The 7,699-nt window shown below is 40.7% G+C and overlaps 1 non-coding gene across 1 annotated transcript; it reads left to right on the top strand.

The window, feature by feature from the left end:
* Positions 1-279: 279 nt before the first annotated feature.
* LOC147608662 (U11 spliceosomal RNA) lies at positions 280-406 on the top strand. The gene has a single exon (XR_015264417.1). It is a non-coding gene; the product is annotated as a U11 spliceosomal RNA (small nuclear RNA).
* The last annotated feature ends 7,293 nt before the right edge of the window (positions 407-7,699 follow it).

Genomic DNA, 7,699 nt, shown 5'->3' with positions numbered 1-7,699 from the left:
GTGTATGGTTGTTGTTGTTGCCTAAGCAACAACTTTGTAAGCTAAAAAAGCATAGCCGCCCCATCAACGATAGCAGCGCAACAGATTTGCACTTCCATCAAGTTTCCAACATCACCGTTCGTCACCACGGATTCCGTCTCACTGGCCGTTCAACATCAGCAACACTGCACATCTGCCATAAGGTGGCCACGTGTAAGGTGGTGTACGTATCCCATATACGGGAAGCGTATGGATCAAAATTCAAGAGTATAAGAGGCGCTGCAAGAACATGTAATAAGTAAAAAGGGTCGGTTGGCTAAATGTGCCACGCGCTTTCTCGCAACGCACGCCGTATGGATATCTAGACATATGGCCGACACAATTTTTGTGCTCCAAAGAGGGTTGGCTCGCTCAGCCGACCCTACATACAGTTATATAAACCTTGGAAAAATAACCAAAAAATGCAGCATCCAAAAAAACGTAGCCGATGTCCACAGTCGTCAAATTTTGATTGCTATTTTCTGGCCGTCTGTCACACTGCAATTTGTTTGTTGCCGTCCAGCATTTCCATCACCATTGAAGTTCCGTCCAGCATTTCCATCACCATTGAAGTTCCGTCTAGTGACTGCCTTGTGTATGGTTGTTGCTGTTGCCTAAGCAACAACTTTATAAGCTATAATAGCATAGCCGTCCCCATCAACGATAGCAGCGCAGCACTTCCGTCAAGTTTTTCAACATCACCGTTCGTCACCACGGATTCCGTCTCACTGGCCATTCAACATCAGCAACACTGTAGCAAGGCCAGCAAAATATTGTTGTGCACCTTAAACACAACCAACAACCTCTTCAGTGAGTCCAGGAAATGGTGCATCTGACAACGAATTTGCAGCATCTGGCAGTGTGTTTTTGTTCCAGAAAATAGGAAAAAAAATCACCTTTGATTTCAAAGGTTGTGCTTTGAAAGGTCTTCTCTAAAGTGGTTTTATAAACCCTTGGAGGTTTTAACGAACCTTTCTATGAGGTTTTCTCTAAAACTTTTCTTTAAGCACTCAAAGGTTTCTTTCCTCATTTCTCTCATGCTGCTTGAGGCAAGCGGAGGAAGAAATTATTTGTGCCGTTGTCACTTGGGAAGCGCAAGGCATGCACAATTTTTGAAACCAAGAAAAATCAATGCATCCAGCATGAAATCCGCAACTCATGTGCATGGAAATTGTCTACTGTATTGTAATGGAGTTAGACACTACCCTTGTGTTGATAAACAAGTGGTAAGACCTCTCCTAAATCAATGTTTAGATTGGTGTATGTATTTATGCATCAAAATGAATTGGAAGGTGGAAGCAAGAAGCATATGCATAAGCTATTAAAACATGGCTGCTCTGGCAACCATGTGTTAATCGATGTGGTAGCTGGACTAAAGAAGCTAGCATGATTAGAAGGAGACATGTACGTATAAAGCGTGTCTACCATGAGAAAGGATTGGAGAAGCATGAAGATGCAATCTCACTGCAACCAATTAAGCCATCCAAATCCCACTTGAAGATTGTATTTTGCAAGAAGATGGTTTCATAAAAGTGAAGGATCAACAAGGGTGAAGTCACTCTATGGAAGAGATGGTACTAAAGATGTTACTAAGGTTGAGGGGAATTATGTAAATTCCTCAATTGTTCCAGATAAGCAACTCTTCTACTTAAGGACTGAAGCATGTTTACTAGAATTGGGAGTGACCATATCTCTCTATAACTCATCACTTTTGTAAAAGCCTAATTTATAAAGGCTACCTACCTTATTATCTATCCTATGCTTGATAGGGGGTCATTTTTTCTTGTATGTCCAATGCTCACCTTGCTCTATGTTTGGCATTTTCCCATGGTGGCATTTAGTGGGGGTGTTGAAATATATGATGTACAAGTGGTAAAGGGTGAGAGAAAGAGGTCATGTAGGTGTGAAAGAGGTCATGTAGGTGTGAACACACTCCTAAATAAAGTAGGCATATGGGTGGAAAAGAGATCTAGGGTTGGCCCAACCCTAGCCTTTGGTGGACCCTTTATAAAGGACACGAGGCCTCACTTTTGTAACACAATCAAGACATTCACAAGGAGAAGGTCCAAGCCAGCTTTAAAGTGGCTAAAATAGAAGGTAATATAGAAGCTTTATATACATCTTGTGTTCTTGCTCTCTTTCATATATGTTGCTCTATCTTGCCATCAACTATTGCTTCCGTTGTGTATACTCCCCATAATTTTGACAAACATCCCATCTTGAAAAATAATCTTTGAAGGAGGAGTGATATGTATGACATATCACCATTTCTTGTCAATTATATCCACATAAAATACAACCTTGTATAAAGAAACTCATTGAGTGTAAATTGAACATGCATAAGGATGATATAATAAAAGCTTATGGGGTTAGAATTTACTTGTTCACAATGGTGAGGGAGCAAAAATGTGTCTCTCTCTATTTGCCAAAATTTTGTGGAATCCATTTGGATATCTTTTCAAGATTTCTTGAGTGCCTCCACCACATACCACATCCTTGAACTACTTCACATCTGATATAAAAATTTGGAATGTCTTGAATCCAACCATTAGGATGTTTTGAATCATACCACAGTAATCAAACATTACTCCCGTGAAGTTTGCCATAACTCCACAATCTTGGGCATTTCTCTTTGTATCTATATGTTAAGTGTAGAAATGCCTTCCTTCAAAGACCACATGGCATTGTATACCTTATGCTACCACCAACACCAAATGCAATATACTTATGATATTGAATAACCATATCATGAGATTCTACTTGAATTAAAAAAGAGAAAATAAAGACACACTTATATGAGGCTCGCATCCTCTTGCATACTCCCCCTCTTCTTCTATCACCATCTCTCCATGTTCTTTCGCCTTTTACATTTATTAATAAAGCTAATCAATGGTACAATCTTCTAGAAGTGATGCAAGCTCCAAAGGAAATGGCAAGCCTCTCAAACGCATCCTAAATGCTCTTCTCTCCTCATATCGGTTTCTCCTCACCTCTTCATACCTTGCTACGCACTTCTTCATAACTTCACTATTGAGAATACAAAATGTATTCACCTTCTTCAACATTAATGTGTCCATTCTCCTTGGTCTTTCTTTGCCTTGTGGTACGTGGGACACCATGTGTTCGTCATCCTCATTACTTTATAATCGTGGCATTGTGTGGGATCCAATCGAGAGAGATACTCTAAAATGTGGACACATTCTTCTTGCACTAACCGACCCTCTCCCTTGCTTCCTGTGTGACTACCCGCCCAAAAAGGCACCCAAAAATGTGATCACCGAGTGGTACTCCAAGCACTATAAAAACATGTCCATTATCAACAAATTATCAACAGATTGATTGCCAACATCAACAAGCACAACCAACAACCATCGGCTCATCGCTTCAACATCATCCCAGCTATATCAAACCAACGTTACCATCACATACACATCATCGTCAACCAAATTTGCACAAAACAAGCTATACCTCCTGCACATCCTTCTACACCAATTGATCGGATAACTAATAGCATCCATTGTGATCATCTACCGGTCTAGTAGGAGCGTTTTCTACCCACATCATCCAGTTGGTCCCCTGTGTACTATAGCAGCCCAGCAATCTCTACCAACACATATACATCATTGGCTATACTTTGTGATCAGCAGCAGCCTTGTGATCAGCGAAGCATCTTGCTTCACCATCTTCAGCTTAGCAGACCTGTGTTTTTCTTAGTACAACATTTTGCAGCCTTTGACATCCTCTCACGGAGGGCCACCATGTCCCCGCGCGAGCATTCGTCATCGATGGTGATTTTTTCTTTGACTTTGTCTTTGCTTCTTCATCGGCCTACTATTCAGAGTCACTTCACATCACATGGCCTCTTGTACTGGATTACATTCATCATTATATATACAGTCATCATTATATATACAAGTTCATCATTATATATACATTCATTCATCCATTTCATGTTGTGTTGATTTGCTCTTATCTCTCGCACATCTAGAACTTTCGTCTCCTTTTGCACTCACTGCATGGTATCAGTGATATCATGAGAAAAGGGAACGAAGACCTCAAGAGCACACGACATGGATCATATACTCGTGGGTAGCAACAACATCCCCAATGATAAAAGAGGTAAGCATTCATATCTTGTCTTTGGAGCCACACTATGAGGAGAGACAACGGTGGAGACCTTCACAATGGTTAGCTGCATTGTGGTTGGAGAGCCTCCCTTGGGAAGCTCTAAATGGGTAGCACTGCCATCCCCATGAAAAAAGAGGCAAGCATTCGTCTTGTTTTTTGAGCTACACTATGAGGAGGGTAAATCTTTGCAATGACCCATAGCTTGGTGTGATTTTTAGTTTATGAGGGTATTCCTTGGTTCAACATCTATTGAATCTTCTAAGGTTATGAAACCTTCTCCTCTATATCTCCTATAGAGTTTTAAGAACACTCTTTCTACTCCTCTCCCAATAAGAGTGCCTTTATACCACTCTTTCTTTAGTCTCACTTAGAATAGCCAAGATCTTCCTAAAAATGAGGGGACAAGAAGTACCGTATGATATTGGAAAAACCACCAAGTATGTGAGCCAATAATCCTTTATTGCCATGGCGGTCTTCACATATTGGGTAGGATATCTAAGGGTTTCACTCTACTTTGATCATCCATTCAAATAAGTGCATCTTGAATAAGCTAGTTGGTTAGCTACAATCCTTCCAAACCTAAATATTTCATTGTCTCTTCCATCATGATGTTCACTAGTAGCGCTTCATCTACTAGGGCATCTAGAATGTATCATCATACTCCTACTTCAAGAATACCTAGTTCAATGAAGGCATCAAACTTTATGAACTTTCTTGTCTATCTTGGAGGTCTTTTTAGAGTTAATATCATGTGTTTAAAAGACTTGAGTTGACTTGTGAGGTTATGGAGCCATTTGATGGAAAGGGTAAGAGGCTCTTTGGACAAGATCATTGGGCTGATGCTATTGGGGCGAGGCTAAACTTTAAGAAATTCTAGGTGATGGGTTGTACCATGGGTTAAGCATACATCCACCATGGTCCCCCCATCCTCCAGAGATATACCTGGAAGGTGCAGATGATGAGGTTTCCACACTAGTGGGTGAGTAAAAGTGTACTCACTAAGCAACTACTTCTTTGATTATAGTAAACGAGGAGGATTGGCATGTTGAAGACTATTATTCTTTAGGAATAAACCACATGGGTGATTATGAGAATCGTTGGTGTGATTCTTGGAAAAATCATGGCCATGATTGTCAATGCAACAAAACAAATGATTGTATAATATGCATGTGGAGTGGAATTTGAAAGTAATTGGCATAATTTGAATCCATGCATGTTGGCAACCATGATTTTTTATGACATGTGCTGATGATATGTAGAGCATGTGCAACAACCTTTTATGTGCAATGATTGAGAGGGTGATGTCATTGTTGACATGATTATTGATCACAGTCATGATTGCAAATATCGACGTGATGCCTATGTGTGGCATGACTGCAAAATCACGATGACAAAGTTGATCTTTTTGGTGATGATGATGCTTTGTGCTCCTAGATACTTAAGCTTTATCCTTAGCAGCATCCTTTGACTATTTGTTGAGCTTTGAATGGCATTTCTTTTACTAACGTGGCAATCATGACCTTGATATTTGGAGAATCATGATAGATGATTTCTTGATGCTACCATGTTTTAAGCCTTTACTGATCATGTAGAGCATGTGTGCACTTGAAATGACCATTCTCTATACATTTCTAATGGCATGCTTTTGCAAATGGAAGAATCATGGCGATGATTGTTGACGATTCACGGTGTGAAAACTACTTGATTATTGTAGTTTTAGCCATTAGAAATGTACTTGCTTGCATGCGACAGTAAAATTTTACCGCTTCCTTAAAGCTAACTGCTTGCTAGTAGCATTGTTGATTTCTACTAAATCTAATTTTGGATTCAATCTCCTTTGCTATTGCAGATTGTGAGAGACTTTAGCAAGAATGTTGATGCCAAAAGATGTGTGCCCGCCCACACCACAAGAATAAGAATACGCCCGCCAGGTATGGGTAGAACCGTCACTTTACATTCATTGTTCATCGTTTGCACATCACAAGCATCGAGCCTTCCTCTCATCGCCTTCCTCCTCACTTCTTCGAGTGCAAAATCGACACATACGGGTTTGAGGTGGGAGCTGGTGCCTTTCCTTTGCGTTTTCTTTCCTTTCATGTTTTTAAATCTTTTCTTCATAAAATTACAAGAATTGAAATCATTGATTGCCCTTGTCGACAATGTCTTTCATTATCATCCTTGCACAAACCCCGCTTTGCAGTTCAATAACATCATGCGTTCATAAAATCAAATTAATCAAAAATGAAACTTCACTGATTCACGGCCAAAAACTTGCAAGTTCACGCGACTAAGAGCCAAAAACCTGTAGCCAAAAACTTGCAATTTCACGGCTAAAAGCCAAAACCTACAATTTCATGGGTTTATCCCATCTCACGGAATTCCACCATTTCACGAAACTAACTTTCACGGAACTGAACTTCAAGGGTTTACCCCATCTCACGGCATTATACTTCACAGCTGTTGCCATATATATAGGTAGTGATGTGTGTGAACACACTTAGGACCACCGGGGCACTTTTTCCCTATTTAGGAGGTTTTTTCCCCCGGCTTGTATATATCCCCATCATTCTAGGGCTAACTTATCTTTTGTACATTGACACAATCTAATACATTGTGTGTTGTGTGCATTCTTGCTTCTTCTTCTCCAAGCTTTGTGTGCTTTCCTGCAACCCTAATTCCAACAATTGGTATCAGAGCAGGCATCGGCTCCCAGGGCTACGCCGCCAGCACCCTCCGACTCACGTTCTCCGATATTGAGGTGAGCTTTCAGGAGCTCTTGCAGGTCCCTGTACTCTACAGATGGGCTCGAAGGGCTTTTGCGTTCTCAGAAATTGCATCTGAGGTCGTTTCGGGCTCCGTTTTTGCATTTCAAGTTTTGCACAGGTGTTTTCGTCATTTTGTGCAAAGATTTCAACAGTGTAGTTTTCTGCAAAACAGGCATACATATTCTATTGTGGACCGTGCTACATAGCACGAGTTGTTTCCTGTTCAGTCTTTGCTTCATTACAGGTAGCTTTTGCATCAGTTATCAGCCAGTGGCCATGGCTGATAACAACAATGATGTATTTCGCATGTTATCTGCTGATGACAAATTGGATGGAGACAGCAACTACCCACTTTGGGCATGCATGATGCAGCATGTTTTGGTTGCAAAAGGAGTGTGGAACATTGTGCAGGGTATGGATGTACGTCCAGGTTCTGTGGATGTAGGATCTGTTGAGGATGTTGCAGGTTCTAGCAGCTCTACTGTTGCTACTGTTTTACCCACTGCTGAACAAGCTTGTTGGGATGGTAAAGATGCGCAGGCTCATGCCTTGATTGCACTTTCTGTCAAACGTAACATCACCCCACATATTCGTTCAGCTAAAACAGCAAAACAGGCTTGGGATATTTTGGCTGGTTTGTATGCAGGTCGTAACGAGATAAAAATCTCTTACCTGCGTAAAGAGCTAGAATCGAAGATTATGCAGGAAGATGATGACATGAATGTTTTTCTTGCTGAGATTAAAAATCTCAAGGAACAGTTCATTTCTGCAGGTGAGATTATTCTTGA

Source organism: Cibotium barometz, chromosome 52, assembly GCF_041138505.1.
Source record: "Cibotium barometz isolate CiBa-2024 chromosome 52, ASM4113850v1, whole genome shotgun sequence".
In the NCBI taxonomy this organism is placed as follows: domain Eukaryota; kingdom Viridiplantae; phylum Streptophyta; class Polypodiopsida; order Cyatheales; family Cibotiaceae; genus Cibotium; species Cibotium barometz.
The sequence above is the reverse complement of the archived record's forward strand: the minus strand, read 5'-3'. Positions and strand labels throughout refer to the sequence as shown.